The following is a 21,690-nucleotide window of genomic DNA, read 5'->3' on the forward strand; positions in this document are numbered from 1 at the left end:
TAGACTTATCCAAGTGGGAGACTGTTGGATTAGTGTCTAAGTCCATAACTATTTTGGTATGTACTTGACCCGATTGTGAGCATGGTCCTTTTGGGTTGCCTTCACACGGGTGACTAGACAGGATGACAGTTGAGGAGAGAGGTTGATTAGGGCATAAATATGATTTATTTATTATATTATATGATTAATATAATAATTTGGAATCATATTATTAATTAGTATTTAATCAGAAATTAATTAGGAATTAATTTCGGGATTAAAGGAATTAATTAAAAGTACAGGGGTTGTTTTGTAATTATTTGATAGTTGAGACTTTGGGCTATTGGATCACCTTATTAAGGCTTGAACGAAAATCCTAGAAGGATCTAGGAGTTTTCGTCCAAGGGATTAAGGAAAGGAGTCCATGGACTTGCTTAGGCCCTAAGCTAAGGGATTAGGGTTTCCACTTTGAAACCCTAGCTAGCCTCAAGTATAAATAGCACCCTAAGGCACTAGAATTCGATGACTCCTTGGGAAAACCCTAAAAGGGACGAATTTTAGAGCAAGATACCCTTCTCTTCTCTCTCCCATATTCATCCTTTCACCTAGTGTGTTTGTGAGCCATTAGAGGTACTACACTTGTGGTACTTGCTTTCAAGAGCTAAGGAAACTCAAGGAACTAGTTGTTATTACTACATAACAACAAAAGGTATGTATTCTATTCTCCTATGTCAATTTCGAAAATAGTAGATGCATGCTAGGGTTTTTTTTTGTGTTCATAAAGTTGTATAACTAATAGTGATATAACATAGATCCAACTCTAGGGTTGCATGTACACATAGGATTGTTTGTATAAAACCTATCAGTCCCGAGACACAAACGAGTCCTAAATGACATATATTGGCATGAATATAGTGTTTAGAAGCAACCACATGCAAGGAAACACCTTTAGGGACTAGGAAACACCTGGACCAAGTGTTAGAATCACATGTGATTCATCTAAGGGGAGTGTGCGACCACTAATTGGAGTATGCGGCCATGGGTTTACGGTCTAGGGAGTTTACAGCCAAGGGGTTCACTGCCAATGGTGTTTACGGCCAAGGGAGTTTACGGTCGTAAACTCCTGGAGATCATCCTCAAATCGCTTGTTCCAAGCGTTTAGGCTAGTGATTCTACTAGGTAGCAAGTGTATGAAAGGAATACTCCCGATTTTGAAGCCTTAAAAGGAGTTTTCGGCCACCAAGAACGAGTATGTGTTCTTGGTGTTCTTGGTGAAAGATGAAGATCTTGAAGATCTACTCAAAAAGACGATTTACATGGATGGAATCAAAGGGTGATTCATGAATAAGAAGGATAACAACAACTAGATGGAAGAATCACTTACTTTTTGAAGATCGGGAATGAAAATCTCGATGATACTTGAGAGAGAAATCAAGTGTTCTTGAGGTGAGAGTGTAAGAAATGAAGAAAAGTGAAGGAATATGATACTTAGAGGCACGAGTTTACGGCTGGCAAGAGTTTACGGCCGTAAACTCCTTGTTTGCGGCCGTAAACTCCTTGAGATGGAGTTTATGGCTTGAATGATGCACAGTGAACTCAAACATATACTTCCTAACACTTTAACCCTTAAGGTACTCGGCTTAAAACACCCAAACAGACTCTTAACAGGGCTAAAAGATAGCAGAAATGAGTCTGACACATGGTTGAATTGAATGGCTGGACTTACGAGGCAAAAATTTTGGGTTCTCACATTGCGTATAACCCAAAAGGAACTTGCTATTAATAGTAATATTACCAAATGTTGTGAATATTGGCACTATCTTTCAACATATCCCACTTACACAACTCAATAACACTATATTATTCAGTAGTAATAAGTAGATAGTGTGCCATCCAATGCACCTATCATACTTACAACAAAAAGTTATGATATAAATCTTAGATAAGTGATCAAATATTCATTTTCTATTCATGTTATCTATGCCAATGTCAGACATGTAGATATCTCAATCTTAAATGTGTAACATATGTTTCCCAACAGAGACTTGTACCAACCATAACAAACCGCACAAGTGATGCGTTATCAATTCAGTCTGAGCATGACTATGCATTTTGATGCCTAAACCAAATCATCGATGAGACCAAAGATATCGATTTCTTCTGTTAAGGTAGAAGGACCAAATAAACTTTGACTATATAGATATCGCCTATTCCTTATGGCATATCTGGTTAATCCATGTATTGTAAGGACACAAAATATTATAGCACATAACACTAAAGTTGCTTCTCATTTGGATGACATTGTTATAGTTGGGTAGATCTTTAGAAGTAAAATGTTATAATAGAAGGAAATAAAAGTAGGTTCTCATAATAAACGAATAAATGAAATGTAAGTTGCAATTCATTGCAATTAACTCATGACTTTGAGTGATTTTTTCAGGAAGCATAGGTTGGCGGTCTTATTAATATTTGTTGGGTCAGATAACTACATGTCCATTAATGCAAAATGTTTAAGAAAACCATTTAATGAACCCGTTAAATACTATCCATCATATGGATTACTCATCTTAAATGCTCCATTTCAAGGAGGTTTGATTTTAAGCTTATAATAATGGAAGTTATCAAACTAATTTATAAAATATGATAAAATGCAAATAGTGGAATTGTTATAAATATAATTTATAAAATATCATAAAAAATGTTACTAGTGAAAGTTATCTTGCACATTTTGGTAATTTTGACATTATTATATATATATATATATATATATATATATATATATATATATATATTATCTTTTTCCCCTTTTTAATTTTCTTTTTATTTTCTGTTGTGGGAAGTTTATTTGGTGTTATATATTTCTTTTTGATGTAATATTAGGTTAACAATATAAAAAGAGAGTTGCACGATGTCTTCATCAAAAAGTTGTACATGTAATAAAGGAAAGGAGAAATCGTTTCGGATAATTGAATATGGGAATAAATAGTACACTCACTTCCATGGGAATGACCGAATACATAGTACAGTCCTAATATTCGACCATTTCCTTTTTCTATATTGTTAATCACTTTTGTTTGAGACTCATGTATTACGTGAGTTTATTTAAAAGAAAAATTATATATGAAATTTTAAACATTTGAGAAGTTTGAATATATAAGAAAAATGAGAAAAATATTGAATTATTAAAATTAAAGTGTTTTTTTTCTTTTAAAATTTATAAAATAATTTAGATAAATAAACAAAGGAAACTAATGTGATTTTAATATGACAATTTAGAAATTAAAAATATAGTCACTTAATGAAATTGATATATATTTCTTTTTACATTTAAATTAAATACTTAGTATAATTTAATAAAACAGAAATACATAAAATGGCATATGGAAAAAAATAAAAAAAAAATAAAAAAAAAATCATATATCATAATGCATTAGAAGATGACAAGTGACAAAATCATTTTTATTTATTAGGGATGATTGTTAAACAAGGGATGTTCATTCCGTCATGGAATGAAACATAAAATGCATTATAATCCATATTTATTTATGTATATTTTATTGATACATACATTTTTAAACGTTTCTATTATTTTTATTAAAATGTTTTTTAAATAACAAAAAAAATCATTTCATTGGTCCCTGTGAAATGTCATTATATTCTTACCATTTAATATATTGTTGTGATAGGATGAAACAAAAATACAACGTTAATTTCTTTCTTTATTCTCCAACATTATTCCCACTGAAGTTAGATTATAAATATTAATAAATTATATACAAATGTAAACAATAACAATCCTTCGAACTATAAATCTAAAATCAGTACCAATAGTTTTAACTTAGAATTTTAAAGTTTTTGTATTTATAGTGTTATGATTCTCGATTTAAAAAATAGTATCACCTGACAAATGAAAAGCTTACAAATAATTGAATTTGATAGGCGTACCTTTGGTGGGGAATGCTTGGAAGATTAAATGTGGTCATGCACAAAGTCAAGGTAAAATTTTATATACTCCAAATAAATTTGATTTTTGTTGCATCTGATGGAATAGAAATGATGAATCTATGTCAATTCTTGCATTTCACCAAGCATAGTTTCATTTTTATATCCTGATGCATTGCGTCCCTACATGATTTTCTGTCCTTTTCATATTTTATTTTTATATCATATCATCATACATTCATTTTTTCCTATTAGTGTGTTTGTAATTTCAGTCTTTTCCCAAATAAAGCATTATATTTTCTAAAATCTATGAAGGTTGTACCTAAAAAAGGTAGATTTTTGAAGTACAATGTTGTATTAAGTAGAGAGGAAAGTAGAACGCCATGATAAGCAAATCACTCAAAGTATGTTGCCATTACATGCATTTAACCAAACATACTTTCAAAGCAAATTCAGTTTCTTTTTGAAGTAGTAAAATATTGGAGTAAACAATATAAAACATTTTTAATTTTACAATGTATTTTTTCATTTAAAGATAACATTATGAAATAATTTTATTAAAATCATTTTGGTGTTAGTTTAACTAAACCAAATCGAGATTTAAGTGGCGGAAGAACCTTGAATGTAAAATAGGTTTGCTAGGTGTTCGATGAAATGTTCTGTCACTTGGTATTCTACAAGAACCCCATATTTGTTGCTGGTGTAGTGAATTCCATGTACTCATTTATGATATTTTCATATAGTTACGATTTGGTTTTAATATGATCTTTGGTAGTTGAATGGTTTAATGAAATTTAATTGATGGTTACAGGAAATTATGTTTGGAATGCAGTCAATTACCAATCTAAAAAAAAAACAAATTAAGGTTTACCATGTATGTAATTTATGTATTTTGCTATTTATTTCGAATTGCATACTTTTCTTTTGATATATTACACATAATAAATTTAAAACAGAGTTTGATTATCATGGATATGCTATTTAATATGCACCAATCTTGCTTGTGGCGAAGCGTGTAAATTCTACTAGTTTATAATTAAATACGTATCAATGTTATTAAACGAGATACACGGTAAGTTGCATGTGTAGCACAACTAGTATGTAGCAAGGTTGTAGAAATCGCTAATCGGCCCTTAATCAGTGGACTAGCGATTAGAGATTAATCGGCTAGGCGGGGATTAATCGGGAGATTAATCGGGGACCATTAATTATTAAGAAAATTATTCAAAATTTTATTAATCTAACTTTAATCCTCCAAAAAAAGTGATTAATCGGCAATTAGGTCCGATTTTGACCAGCATTGACCAAACCTGATTAGGTCCGATTAAATCCGATTAGGTCCGATTAATTCCGACTTTGACCTGCATTGACCAAGCCCGATTATAGTGACCGATTAGCAATAAATCTCATCGACGGAGGTCCGATTAGCGATTAATCGGCCGATTAGGCCGATTTCTGCAACACTGGTATGTAGAAAATGAATCACCGAGGATACGAAAATTTAAAAGGCCATACTTAAAGTACCTTTACATAAATTCTTGAGATTAGTAATCTAGTGAAAGATAGTGATTGTTATTAAGTTAATAGTGAAGGCTGATAGTATCCTTTATAAGTTGTACCAACCGATTATGTTGAAGACCATTATTATGACGATTGATAGGAAATACTCAGATTTCCTACCAAGCCTCCATTGGGAATAATATCCAGTTTTCTATAGATTTGAGTGTGGTTGCCTGTAATACGGTTCAATTGTAGTACAAACCCTATTTAATAGTGCCATAGGTATTTTTTTTAATGCGGTGATAGCATAAAACCGCATCATTAAACTGTTTTCATATTAATAAACTATGAAATCGCACAATCATATATATTTGTTATGCGGTTTCTATAAAAATGCATTAAAAACCACTCATTAGTGCGGTTTACTTCAAAAGCTCATTATTAAAGATTCAATTCCCTCCTAATATTTTGTTCATGGCGGTGTTTCCCCCTTCCAATTTTTTCATTTCCCGCGCCATGTCTTTCCTTCCAATATTTTGTTCTTCATCTCTCACTCAAAGGGCAGACAACAAAGACACAACAGATCCCGGTGACCTCCTGCCTCTGGCAACTTCCTCCTCGTGCTCCTGTACAAAAATTGAAAACCAGAGCGTCGATTTTTCTGATTTTCTATTCTTAAATAGTTAAATGTTTTGATTTTTCGTTTCTTCGCTGATTCCTCCTTGGTTCGTCGTATATACACCTCAAAGACCCTTCCATTGTAGGCTTTCTTCTCTTTACAGCGTATTACATGGGTGATCTCATCGATTTCTACACATCGACACGGTAAGGTAGCCTCCACTCCGGTGCAACAACCCTTTCTAACGACGTAATTTCATCACGTCTAAAATTCTTGTGGTTAAGTGGTTCAAAGAATGGTATGTAATAAAAAGCATCTCCTTCTGTCCTTTAATAATCTGTACCGTATGTAGTGTATGATTGTGTGGATGTGATTGATTCGCAAGATCTAACTGATTAGTTTTTGTGGATATTGAAACATGTAAAAATGAGATATGGTGTTAGGATTTATACATTGTACTCTACCTTTTTGTTTAAATGCCTAAGTCATCTCTGAACAACAAGCATGTAACCGTTGTTAGCTTTGGCCTTCTACATATCTGGATGCCTTTTTCCAGTAAAACAACTCCCTTTTTTATATAAGGTACCACAAGATGTGTAAATAGGTGGGCAAATGCTTTTTTTGGGTTACAGGTTAGTAGTTATATCTTTATGTTAATCTTTCATTCTAACATCATTAAATCGATTTAATATCAAAATTCTCATCTTTGTACAATCTGAGGTTCAATTAAACACCATGAATGAAGAAAACTCAAAAGAGATGGAGGCTGTGACAACATAATCCTTAAGGTTTGCATTTGAGTTACTTTCTTAGGTTCTATTCATCTATCATCCATAAAGTTAAAATCTAGTTTGCAAATACTAGTGAAATCAAGGTTTTGGAAATCTAGCAAATGGTTCTTTTTTTATGATTTAACTGTGTGTTGTGTAGTTACTAAATCCAATTGAAAATAGATACAAGGATTGGAGAATAATTTGTGTCCAAGCTCACTACCTTCGGTTTATGTCCAATCTCTCTGTCTTCAGTGTTATACCTTTGATAATATAAATTAATTCCATGAATTTTCGTGCATCGTTTTGTGTTCTTTTTACAGGCTTAAAGTTCAGCATCTAGAATCAAGGTAAATTAAACTAACCCCATTGGAACAAGACTACAAGAGTTGCAAGGAGCTAGAGCTCAAATGATTATATCATTCTTTTTCTTCTAGAACTAAATGCAACTTATTTGTTAAATACATTGAATCTCGCTCACTACATGTATTATGACATTATATCTTTTAAGATGATATGAGCGGATTTTTGTTTTGTTTCTATACTCTAATTTAAAGGGGTTTATATTGTTAATGGTGGAAAAAACTTTTAGATCTTGCAATAGTTTATCTTGGTAATGTTGCATTACTTTTTAGGTTGGAGTTTTTTTTTATTATTTAAAGATGCGGTTCTTTTTATTATTTAAAGGAGCGGTTCTAAGATTTAATGATGCGGTTGTAATCTACTTTTATAGAAGAAACAATTTGTTTTTTAGGGCGGTTCTCATCAGTTTTTGGTGCGGTTTTAGAACCATACCATTAAATAAGGGTATTTTTTGAGGCGATATTTGTTGGTGCAGTTCAATACCCGAATCTATTAATTATTTTAACCTCATCAACAAACTTTTTGTATTAGTCATAATTGTCACATGCAGATGTGGGTTAATTTTAATATCGAAAAGAGATATTTTTTGGTGTGAAATTAATTGTAATTGTCATAATTCTTTATTGTAAAGATGTTTGATAATGGCCTTGTGGCGAACATAGTACTGAGCTTCAGAGTTGTTTCTATTCCACATCAGGCTATTATACACTTTTATGTATACGAACTGTGAGCAGTTTGTGTTGTAGCTGATGCAACTGTCCTTAACGACATTCACCTTTGAGATTCTGCCTTAGAGTCTGAACAATTGCTTTAACAATCAATATGTTTTTCAATTGCAAAATGATATTTGGTAGTAACAGTTTGGATGTCGATGAATTTGTTGATTCCAACCATATTAATATGGGTTGTGATAGTTATAGCCTTCTGTAGTGCAAATGATATGAATGTGTAACGTTGGGTGTTGATACTACTGTTAGGCAAGGATTGATATTCTTTTTTGGTATTGATAATTCACAAATTTCACCATCATGTTTTGATGTAGTTCAATAATTATTATGTATCAGAATAATTGTAGACCATAGATAGGAAATGTGTCAGATTTATAACTTGAAATTGATTGTTTTAGTGTTAAAGATAATTAAAAATAGAAATAGCGACCAGTTCCAGACCATAGTTTCATGCCATAGCTGATGACGGTTCATGATATAGCTTAATATAGTTGTATGTTGTATGATGTATAACATTCAAACTTGAAAGGTGTGTTCATGGTGTGAATTATGGTATCACGATATCCATGACATAAATAATTATGGAATTTGTAATGACTGGTAAAGAAGGTGTAGTTTGTTTTTAAGTGAAGGATAGCTTAAGAGCACTATGTGTACAATGTTGATAATTATTGTTTCGGTAGAGATGACCGAATTACTTCCAATTCCAAGAAGCTTTTGGAGAAAAATGAGATTTATGATATTTATAGGTATCGAGTAGCATGAATAGTAGTATTTCATGTAGGGTATATGTTTGTTTAACTAAGCGGGACAAAAGCAAATTCGAGATTTGGAAGTCGATAATAAGAATGAAGTAGAGAACTGAGAAAGTCATGAGAACATAAGAGACACTTAAGAGTTTAAGAGAGAATGGTCCTTCGTTTGAGATGATTCCAAGGACGAAATCCCTTAAAGGAGGGAAGATATTGTAACGCCTGTTAAAACATGGCCGGTATTATGATTAAGGATGTATGTAAGTCCTAAATTTTCATTTTTAAAACAAGTGAAACCATACCAATTTCATTTTCAAAGAATAAATGTCCAAATGTTTCAACGTCATAAATTTAGATTCATAATAAAATATAAATGTGGAAATCTCAAAAACACAAAATCAGATGCAATGCAATAACCTCGTGCCCTTCCCTTTTGCTGCTAAAAGCACCCGAAACGTTTAAACTAAAAACTGCAAGCACAAATCTTAGTGAATTCCCAAAAATACCACATATAATACAAGAACAAGAGTAGCCCACCAGGTTCTTTTCAATTATGCAAGCCTAACCTAAAAGACCCAGACCAACAACCATGTAAGCATACAAGCAACAAACATACAGTAACACCCAATGTCCTACTTAGTATAGTAAGAACACTCAACTGAGCAAAGAGTTGTAGTGACAATACTAAAGGTCACGCATAATCAGCTACCCGTACCACCTGTACCAATAAGATGTCAAACCTCAGTCTACAACCTAAAACATCCAAGTTTGACTAAAAGTCAAACCTGTCGAAAGTCAAGGGTCAACCACCACCGACCTTTGCATCACGAACAACTCCTTAGTCATGATGTGATCACTAAAAGAACAAACTGTCACGACTAGATCTTGAAACTTTTGTTGCGACCTACAATCCACTGTGTCATGGTTAATTTCTGAAAAAGCTCGTAATCCTCAAATCTAGAGCTCCAAAGCTTAGATTTTGAAGCCTAACTTCATTAAGGGATCAACATGACTAAAATTTGAGCATGACATCGAGGTGGTACATGAAGTCTCAACTTTCAATGTCAAGAATGGTCTATAAGGAAACTAAATCGGACACTAAGCTCTGGAGTTCTTTCAAACTCCAAAGACAACAATAAAAGGGACAAATCAACCATCCTAAGTCTAGATAAATGCATGAAATGCTACAAAGAAAGGGTATTTAGTACCCACAAAGGTCCTGAACTTAAGGAGAAGATTGAGCAACTAATGATCTTCGCCTTGCTTCACATACACAATCTTCTCTTCCAAGAATCCCACCAAGGAGGTCAAAACACACAAATAAACCAAGAACACACATAGTGAGGGGCTAGGGTTTGCTTCTGGATAGTGGGTGGTTGAAATGAGACGAAACTATAATCACTTATTGCTTAAATAGGACCCAATGCTCGAGACCTAAGATTTTAATCCCCAATCGCCTCCGCATCATCGTCCAGATCCTAATCGCGCTGCTACATACAATGACATGGCCACATTGAGATAAATCTCAAACACTGCAGCACGACCAAACAAAACCCCAAGATTAAATAAAATAACCTTAACTAACTAATATTTGAAACCATATTTAACAACTCTCCGCCACTTCGAAAAGATTTCATACTCGAAATCCGATGTTGCAAATAGCCTGGGCTAATGACCACACATGTCATCTTCTAATTCCTACGTCCTTTCTAAACCCTTATTGTTTTGCCACTACACCTTTAACAACTCAATCACCTTGATGCACAAAGTCATTGTCTTCCTCTCTAAAACTGCAGTTGGTTCTCCATATAATTCTAATGCTCATCGATATGGATATCATCCAATGGAACCACCGAAGTCTCGTCTGCAATAAACTTCCTTAATTGTGAGAAATGAAAAATAATGTGGATCTTACTGACCTCCTCGGGCAAATCCAAATGGTTGGCAACTTTCCTACAAAGGTAATTCCCAATAAACCTAGGGCCCAACTTACCCTTTTTCCGAAAATGGATAACGCCCTTCCATGGAAACACCCTCCACAAAACCATATTTCCCACCTGAAACTCTAACTCTGAATGGTGCGTATAAGCATAAATTTTCTATCAGTTATGCACTATCCGAAGCCTCTAACTTACTGAATAAGTTTGGTAGTCTTGAGTACCACCTCCATACCCCCCATGACCCTCTGACCAACTTCACCCCAATAGATCACAATACAACATTTCCTCCTATAAAGAAGCTCAAAGGGAAGCACAACAATGCTAGAATGGAAATTGTTGTCGTAAGAAAACTTTGCCAAAGGAAGATAAGAATCCTACTCCTACCAAAATTAATAATACAAGCCCATAACATATGCTCAAGTGTATGAATGGTCCTCTCACTTTGGTTTTTGGTTTGAGGACGATAAGTAGTACTGAAGTGAAGTCGTGTGCCTAAATCCTTATAAAATCCCTTTCAAAACCTGGAAATAAACCTTACGTATCTATCTGAAACCACATAAACCAACACAGCGTGGAGAGAAACACTCTCACGAACATAAATATTCGTCAAAATTCTCTGCAGAGGAAATCTCATGGATAGCAATACACTGAGCAATCTTGCCTAATTGATCAACGACAATCCAAATCGCGTCTGAACCAGGAGCAGTCCTATGCAGCTTGATAATAAAATCCATGGTAATCTCCTCCCACTTCCACAACGGGATATCCAAATCTTTCAATTTGTGGTGAGGACTTTGATGCTTAGCCTTAACTTTCCTACAGGTCGAACATCTCTCTACGTATGAAGGCACGCCCCAAGGATGTCGAATACCTCTACAGTTAGTTGAAAAGTTGGATTCTTCACCATAAGGGCCTCTGCGTTACCCAGGCAGCCATTAGTAATTCTCAAGGTGGTGGAGAAGTTTCCTTTACCTCTCCACCGGATATACTCAAAAAATCGAACTAATATTTACTAATATGATACATATCAATGCTCCCTGCTTTCATTCCCTACTAAAGTGTCCTGTCTAGCCACACTTGAAGTAACTCGACCCAGTCACACTACAAGTTTCCTTATGCGAGCAACCACACTTGCTATATCGGTCTTCGTTCTGCTGGCCCCCAAAACATGTATCAGAAGTCTTGAACTTCTTGGCTGGAACAACTGTAATCTGAACATACAATTGTTTCTTCTTCTTCTGAAGCTCCAACTCAATATCTAGTTTCCGGCCACCTCAATCATCTGCTAAATATGGCCTTATTTAAATATATATTTTAGGCCATTTCTTAATATATTGGATAAAAATATTATATTTTTAGATATATGATACTGAATATGCTTGAAATTGTTTAACTAGCGTTAAAATGGGAGTTGGGATGCAAAAGGAGGTGAACGGAGCTGAAAAAAGACACAAAAAGGTTTTTGTTGGATAACTTGAACTATCTTTTGTATTTTGGTCGTATCTAATGATTCATAACTCCATTTGAGGAGATTCAAGATGTTCAGAAAGTTAGACAAGATTTCAGATGACTTTCGTGTTTGTGCCAAATTTGGATTCTGTAATGTCCCAAAAACTCATAGTAAAATTTTCATTTTAAAATCACATAAACTATGCAAATAAGTTGTTCCAAACTAATCAAAGTGATTATATTATTTAAACATCAGAGTAAAAGTCATAGAGAGCGAATATGGAAAACGTTGGGGGATGGTGTGCAGTCATGTTGGGCCCTTCCCTTTCATACCGGAAGTAACCGAAACCATAAACATAAAACCGTAAGCACAAAGCTTAGTGAGTTCCCCAAAATAACACATACCACACATATGAGGGGTTTTAGGCATAACAAAACTAAACTTAAAACTCTTAAGTGTGCATGCAACCTACAACAAGATCTATGTTTTCTCTATTGAACCTATAACTATGAACATCAAAATAAGAACCCTAGAAACCCTAGGTAATTTTCGAAAAACACATAAAAGGGTTTAGGATTACATACCTTGTTATTATAGCAAATAAAAACGATCGTTGACTTGTAAAAGCTTTGGAAGCAAGCACCACAAATGTCGTGTCTCTAGTGGTTCACACCCAAGCTAGCAAGAAGGAGATTAAGGAGAGAGGAGAGCAAAATTTTGCCAACCCTTGGGAAAGAAGTGATGATCAAAAATCAAAGCCTAAGGCCCTTTATATAGTGCAAGAAGGAAACCCTAGATAAGCCCAAAACCAATATAATAATATTATATTGAATTGGTAATTATCTAGCTTCCTAATTATCTTCCGACGATAATTCCAAAAACCCTAAAGGCCTGTAGACACCGTCCACCCCATGTATGGAAGGTTTTGGAGCCTTTTGCTCAACTATTGAACAAATTCACTTTAGACCTTGCACTCTTAATTAGTTCCATTAATCCTGAAATTAATTCCAATTAATTTCTGATTAATTATTAATAAAATATTACAAATTCTAATTAATATATTATTCTCATAATATTAATAAATTATTTATTTCAATTTATTAATCAAATAATAAATCAACCTCTCTCTCCAAAAACCATCCTTTCCAATTGCTAGGTTTGAGGGCAACCCAAAAGGACTGTGTTATCATCAATTCAAGTTCATACCAATTATAGTTATGGGCTTAGACACCAAATCCACCAACATACAATAGAGATTTCTATGAGCCAACCATAGTCTTTCCATTGTGTCATGAGCCGTATCATGGGCTTTCCATTCCACACCGGGGGCCAAAACCCTAGGTCTTACAGACAAGTGCCATGAACCACTTTCTGGGCTTCCATGCAAGTATCACAAAGATAACTAGTATACTATATATAACTGCCAAGGTTCGGTCCTTAGTCTTGCATACAATTTTTTGGGAGCCGACTACAATTATTTCACAAAAATATAGGAACCACCCCTAGTCTTCCTACATAGTATAATCCAGTGGGCCGAAATTAGTGCCTTCGACCCCCCGAGTATAGTGAGGAGACTCACCCGAGTCATAATGTTGACAATAAACCTCGCGCAACTCCGCACCGATCACAACCAACAACTCTCACCTCCGAAATATGGGTGCTAAACACCTCCTAACAATACACACAAGGGAAACCCTAAGTCTACCTTCAAAAAATAGAGATTGACCAAAAGTCAACCCCTGCCAAAAGTCTACGACAAGAGTTGACTTTAGCCAACCGCCATGTTATGGCCTTCCTTGGCCATGTCGTGGCCTTCACCCAGCCAAATATATAGGAAATTCCCAGTCGCCACATCGTGGCGACTTATGGCCATGCTGTGGTGTAACATACCGGGTTCCAGGTATTTTCAAATCCCTCCATTGGTTTTAAATTATGTCATTTTGGTCCTTGGATTGTTAAGATGTAGCCCTAAGAAGCCCTAATAGAAAAATGGTAATTTTAGGAGCAGGGACTGTACGCTGAGCGTACATGTGAGTACGCTAAGCGTATAATGCGAAACTTGTGTACACTGCGCGTTCCTCTGGAGTAATCCCCGCGTAATCGCATGGTTAAGCCATTTTCGAGTTAACTTGGCTGGGTTGAATCGGCTGGGTTGACTTAGTGGGTTTATGGATTTTGACCAATTAACTTTGAGTTGACCATGTTTGACCAAGTTTGACAAAGTTTGACTTTTAAGGGTATTTTGAGTATTATTGGGTTTTGATGGAATTGGTTACTTGGTGGTTGTAGGCATTTTAGTTGAAAGCTGAGGTTCAGAGTCGGGCCTTATCACTTATGTGCTGCTTGTGAGGTGAGTTTTCCTCACTATACTTACAGGTCGATGGCACCATGGCTAGCTCATTGGTTTGATAACCTGATATTGTTGATATGCTGAGTATGGAATAAATATGCATGCTAGTTTTGATATGCTAGTTTGGTAGATCTGTAGGACTACCTGTGATACTGTCTGTTTATCTGTATTTGATATTATATGTTATATGTCGACATATTGTGTGGTTTGGGTTGAGGTTGTACTGCTCCGTGCTATAGCCAACAAACCCTGGAGCATACCATATATGAGTTGAGGGCTAGGGAGGGCATGCCAGACTCATAATGAGAGCTCATGAGCATTCCATATACGAGATGAGGGCTGGGAAGGGCATGCCAGACTCGTACTGAGGGCTTAGCGGTATTCAGTGCGAGGACTGATCAGGTCGGGGAGCAAGCTAGACATAAGTTGTGGGCCAAAGGCAAGCCAGACTTATGCTGTGGGCTCAGGGGTAATCCAGTCTGTTTAGCTGTAGACCTGTTGCATGCTGTTATTATGCTATGTACTATTTTCTTGTGTATTGGTATTTTGGGGGAACTCACTAAGCTTTGGGCTTACAGTTTTAGATTATGTTTCAGGTACCTCAGAGGATCGTGGGAAGGTGAAGGCGTGATTGTGCACCTCCTCATGTTTTGTTTCATGATTTTGGGATTACTATGATATTGACATGTTTTGGAAAACTATCTGTAAACAATGATGATCTTTGGGTTTTTATAAAAGTTTAAAATTTTTCATAAATTTTATGGATGTTACATGTGGGCACTGGGTTTCTAAGAACTTATTACATTAATATGCTTTTCCTCAATTCAAAGAGCTCCAAATCTCATATCTGGTCCACACTATGGTTTAAATGGATAAAGTTTCCAACTTTACCCATTAAGACATCCAAAGAGATCTAGATCTCAAACCCTAGGTCCAAAATCCAAAATGTCTTAACCATTAAGTCCTCAATCTAAAAAAGTCCTTAACAGAACCACCCAAGAAAGGTTTATAACATCATATCTATCATAAATATGGAAGCTTTATAGACATATATATCAAATACATGTCTACGATCCATCTTAGGTCAAATATGAGCTCTAAAGGCAAAAGCATAGGCAAATGATTAGAACTTCCATCAAATACTAGATCCATAACATATAATACTCTTGGGACTCAGGAGAGTCATAAAGTTGCCAACTTTATGAGTTCCTTCCCTCCAAACTTGCTAAAAAATGAGGACATGGAATAATATTCAAGATCTAACCACGAAATGACATAAAGCAATGATCTTGGACACTTACAAAGGTCCAGAGATAATATGAGGTGATGATATTGTTGAGTCCTTGCAAGCTCCACCAAAATATCACCTTCTTCCTCTTCTTTTTTTCTTCTTCTTCAAGCCAAGAATGCTCCAAAAAGACCAATAATCAAGAACTGGATGAAGGCTCGAGTTTTATAAGGTGAAGGGGGGGGGGGGGGTTGGTGGCTGGTAATGAACCCTAAAATGGGTTTACAAGGGTTTAAATACGAAGGGAACCCTAAGAGAGTCATGGGATTGGGCCTGATCAGTTGTCATATCGTGGCCTTCTTGGCCATGTCGTGGTGGTCCAAAAAGATCCTGCGATCAAATAATCATTTCCTCGTCGTGGTCTTCCTTGGCCATGTCGTGGCATAGAGTTTCCTCGAAAACTTTTTCTTCGGTCATTGATATAAATAATCTTAACCAATCTTGAACATGGGTGTACAACTCTCTCCCACTTAAATTAGATTTCGTCCTCGAAATCACTTCTCACTACATTCCAGGTATCCCATACGATTTGGTCAATTCTTCCAAAACCTTGATAAAAGTCAAATGTAATATATGATGTCCTTCTAATAATAATAATCAAACCCAACCTTAGAAGGACTCACATACTGATAACGAACGAATCATTTCCCTGCTAACCTTAAACAATGAATAATAACCATCATTACTCAGCTCAAAAGCCAGAAATCCAATGCCTTGTCTGACTTCCCGACATACAAAACCATTCTGAATCACTGGAAACACAACTCCATTTTGCAACCCAAACCGAACATAAACCATTCCGACCCTTAATTATCTTGTTAATTCCACTAGGAAACAAATTTCCTGACCATTCTTCACTGCCGAAAACCTTTCACTTCATAACAAGGGCAACTCTCAACACGAGTCTCAATCATTGGTACCATCTTAGGATCAACTTCCTTCCCCATAATCACATTTCTGATCTAACTTAGACCTCCTTGTCCTCGAACTTACCTTCCAATTAACCGAAGTACCAGATATCCAAATGGTTGCTGAGGCTGATAACTTCACACATAATTAAACCCACACACAATTAAACCATGCGACTTCGAACGAGGGTCTATCTAGAAAGAGCTATCCTTGCCTGCTTACAATAATAGCTCCAATGGCCCTCCTGATCAAACCTGAGATAACTTAACCAACCATTACACCGATGCAACATAATCTGCTTTGTTCTAAATAAATGCTACACACTTGGATGTAGTCTTACATCACAATCTACCCAAAATGGCCCACAACCTTCCTCAATCCCACGAATGTTGTGTCCTTCCCACAATCTCAAGACCCATTAATCCAGGGTCTAACTCTACCTAGAGAAAACTACGAGCCAAATCATAGATTCATAACACTCTCATAGCTACTCATTAACCACGTGAATGCTATGGGCCACCTCGCAATCTTACAACACCTTTACCACTACCTGCTAACCTAGTGAATGCTACGACCAACCCGCTGTCCTACAACACTTTTACCGCTACATACCAACCTCGTGAATGCTACGGCCACCCCACAGTGTTACCACACTTCTAACACTACCTACCAACCTAGTGAATGCTACCGCCACCGCATAGTCTTACACCACTTCTACCACTGTCATGGTCCCGAGCCATAGTCTTGCCAACTAACCATGAGGAAACTTAGCGAAGAAGAAATACATGCGAAAAATCCAATATGTCGAATCCAATCATGCATTCAGGTCATGTTTCAAACCTCAAGGTCTTCATTAGACAAGAAAATGTAGAGAGGTCCTAACACAACCCTCAGCCTAAGACTATACACAAATCCAATATGAATTACCACTGATACTTTATGCTTTCGGACAAGATAAACTGAGTTTCCATCATATGCTTCCCTGATAACAACAGACCACTTTCACATAACCACTTGAATAAACCTCATCTCAAACAACAATCATAACTGGCTATCCACTTACCTAGGGCATGGGACCCTTACGTGTTTCACACCTAGAATCATTCCCATTAATCCAAACGGTTCTCCCTCACTCGGACTAAAATGCATTCCCCCAATCCCATAATTGCTAGATTTCTGAACCATCTCACAACCCTAACTGACGACAAGCATAACTAAACTCTTTATCAAAATGGACAAATCACCAATTCAACAACTTTCTTTCCAAAAGATCGATGCACTCAAAAGTTCGCCAATAGATACCATTCGATTCCTGCTCACAATCCCAATGGTTAAAACAACCCATGAAAATAGTATTTCATCCTCACCTAGGAGTGATATGTCACCACCGCTCATACCATACTGATGATAGCGGTTGAAACCTGGGCTTACAAGAACTAGCATTCCTTGACCAACCAACCCTAGTGTACACATATATTCAAAAATCAGATGAATACACCAAAAAATCTTAACGAACTTAAGATCCTCAAGCACCTTCCACTGACTCCACTTCAACATTCTTGGCAGCTTTATCGGATGATGAAGAACAAAATCTAGACTATCAAAACGAGAATCCAACCATTTCAATGACCCACTTGCTCTAGAGAAATTCCTATGTGAACCTAAAACTTGACCACACTTGAAGGTATTAACTTGAAAACTACCAATCTTACACCCACGATCATATTAATGCTTCATTTTATCACAACCATGAAAGATTCCTACCAGCCTTGCATTCGATTTTCGGCACGCCCACGATGCGGATTCCTTGGACTCCTTGTTGAAACCACTAAAATCTGACCGACTGCTGGTCTCCCAAGTGGAATACTCAATCTTCCTCTAAGCACGACCCTTGGTATGCAAAATGGCATATGAAGATTCTCAAATTAAAATTTCTAGACCATCATTAGGGAAATTTTTTGATTTCTAAGTGGAGACTTAGAGAAACCACAGATAGCGTCTCACATACAATCATAGAATCATAATCACAAATAGTAATAAGAGCATAAAAGAAGTGAATACATCACAAAACTACGACATCAACAGATGGAAATCGGATCCCCTCGCCCTATGACTACAATGATCGGCTCATCACCATGGGAACTTCTACTTTGCCCTCACAAAGATTAGTAATCCTCAGAGCGGATGGAGAAGGTTCCATTACTGCTCTTCTTATTAACTCTGGACAGTCGACCTTCTTGTGGCCCACTTGCTTGCAGTGGAAACATAATAGACTTGTTCCATAGGGACAATCTCTGCTGACATGACCAATAATACCACACTTGTAGCAACCCATACCCCTAGATCAACAAACCCCATCGTGCTGCTTCCCCCACATGTTGCACCGACCTCGGCCCTGCTAGCCTCTCATCGGTTGCTCAGAAGTCTTAGGTCTCTTCATAGTACCCCCAGCTATCTGAACCTGCGCTGCCTTCCTATTCTCGAGGTGCTCCAAATCAATCTCTCACTCTCGGGCTCTAGCTATCATGGCTTCCAAAGTCCGACAAGCTGATAAGCTAACAAACTCACTGATATCTTCTTGTATCGTATCATGGTACCTTGTCTTCTTCATCAAGTCATCCACATTGTACTATGGAACCAATAAGGACCTCTCCCTGAACTTGGCGGTAATCTCCACCACAGTCTCAGTCGTCTGGTGAAGGTCCTAAAAATCTCTTGCCAACTGATGCACCTCGATGGCTGGTGCAAACTCCACCCTAAATCACGTCATAAACTCAACCCAAGTCATCCTCTCAATGGCCTCACCTCCCAAAGCCAAGTGTACCTCCTCCCACTAATCTCGAGCTCTGTCTTTTAGAAGAAAGGATGCAAATTTGACCTTCGATCCCTTTGGGCAGAAGCGCATCCGAAAAGCGTTCACCATGTTGGCTAACCACCTCATACAAGCAATAGGGTGCTTCTCCCAAAATAACTCGGGAGCTCCACATACACGGAACTAGCAGAAGGAAAGAGTGTGAGATCCAACCATAGTCTCCATGCAGAACGTTCCTAAACTCTCATCCAAAAGCAACATAATCCCCTCCTTGACCGAACCGAATATCACCAGAATTTGCTCCAAAATACTGCGGGTGATCTCCGAGAGATGAAATCCCGCATCTGTGCATCAATTGCCTTAACACCTGCACCTGAGCCTGAACTAGAACTTGAACCTCCTACACCTGTGCTCATCACCATTTTGAAAAGCAATCATACACATGAACAGAACATAGCCAATGATCCCTCATCCCATAAGTATCTCAGATTCTCCATGACTCTCCTCGAGTCAAGTATGGATCCTGTGCTTTCAGTAGTATATGCCCAATACTACCTTCCACACCTATCCATAATTTACTCAAGAATCATCCCCAATCCTCTAAGTCACCTTCTCAAACTGGTACTCCAAATACTTGCTAAACAACGTATCCAAACCCACTAAACACTTCCTAGGATCTCCTAGGTTTCTCACCCCTACCCTGCCATCACCTACTGAAGATCCCCTACTAAAGTTGTGACAACCCGAAATTTCTATCTTTTACAGTTATTCAATTCAATCAAAATCTATCTCATTTCTGCTAACTTTTAGCATTGTTTAGAGTCAATTTGAGTGTTCTAAGCCTAGTACCTTCAAAGTTAGGGTTTAGAAATGGGTTCCATAAGTTAACCACTTTTGAAAATGGCCAAACACTCCAACATGAGGAGTGTACGGCCGTATACTTGAGTGTGCGGCCGCACACCCCCCCCCCCTCCTGGCAGCACACACTCATGTGTAAATAAGAGACTTAGCGTTCATTTAACTCTTTTCACCCTCCCAAGCCAAGAACTCATTCTCTCTCAACTATCATCCGATTTTCTTCTTAGATATTCAAGTTGTAAGTATTTCTTTCCATGATTTGTTGATTCCTTTCACTATTTAGTAAGGATCATTGGTTTCATCCATGAAATCACCTCTTTTGATAGATCTTCAAGTGTTCTTCAGTTTCACAAAGAACACCAAGAACACCTACTAAGTTTTTAGACCTCAAACACCCCTAAAAGCTTCTATATCGTAAGTACCTTCTCCTATGCTTGTTACTTACTGGATATACTCCCTGGAAATCGTCCAAACCATGATCATCAAGGAGTGTGCGACCGCACACACCTCATGTGGCCGTACACCCCTTTGTTTAGTGCTTAATGGCCTCAAACTCATGTTGTATGCTAGCACATGATCAAGGACACTTAGGGGATGCAAGTTAGGACCTTGGAATACACTTTTTGACCATTTCTTGAAGGAGTGTACGGTCGTAGACTCCAAGGCTGTACACACCAGGCCGTACACCCAAGTGGCCGTACACCTGGTGGCCGTACACACCCAAGTGTGGCCGTACACCCATTATATGCAACCTTATGAGCTTTTAACACTTCAATCTAAGTGTTTCCTAAGTCCTAGGGTGTTTTCCTTACATGATTAGTTGTATAAACACTAATTATATACATATATGTGTCATTATATGCTTATTAGGATCCGTTGTGCTCAAGTCTTCACTTGACTCTTAGCATCCTTCAAACCGAACTTTCATTCATATCACTCACTGCAGGTGAGTTCATACCCCTTTAACTTATCTTTTAAATGATTTTAAATGCTTTTATAGGGGGGGGGGAATACAAGTAGAACTATTATTGTTATTATACCAATCACATGTGATTAATAACTATCAAACCAGTGGATTTCTTACATTTCAAACTGTGTTATCAAACAAACTGTTTCAAATCGTTTTATAAACTCTTTTACATGATAAATACTTTCTACTAAACTCTTTTAAACTTATACTTTGTCAAAAATCATGTCTATATAGATATAGTTATATATGTAGGATTGAAAGGACTTAGGACTGATAACTCGCCTTATTTCCTATTCCTTGTTTGGTTGTGGACTTAGGGTATCAGTTATTTGTCCGAAGGTCGTTTGAATCTTAGTTATATATTATGTGTATGTATATAGATATTAAAGTTCTTCATTCAGTTCAATACCTTTGGGTAGCAAAGGTTTCCAAACATGTTCATTCATACAAACAACATTGC

Source organism: Lactuca virosa, chromosome 5 (genome assembly GCF_052849685.1).
Source record: "Lactuca virosa cultivar CGN04683 chromosome 5, Lactuca_virosa_CGN04683_v6, whole genome shotgun sequence".
Lineage (NCBI taxonomy): Eukaryota > Viridiplantae > Streptophyta > Magnoliopsida > Asterales > Asteraceae > Lactuca > Lactuca virosa.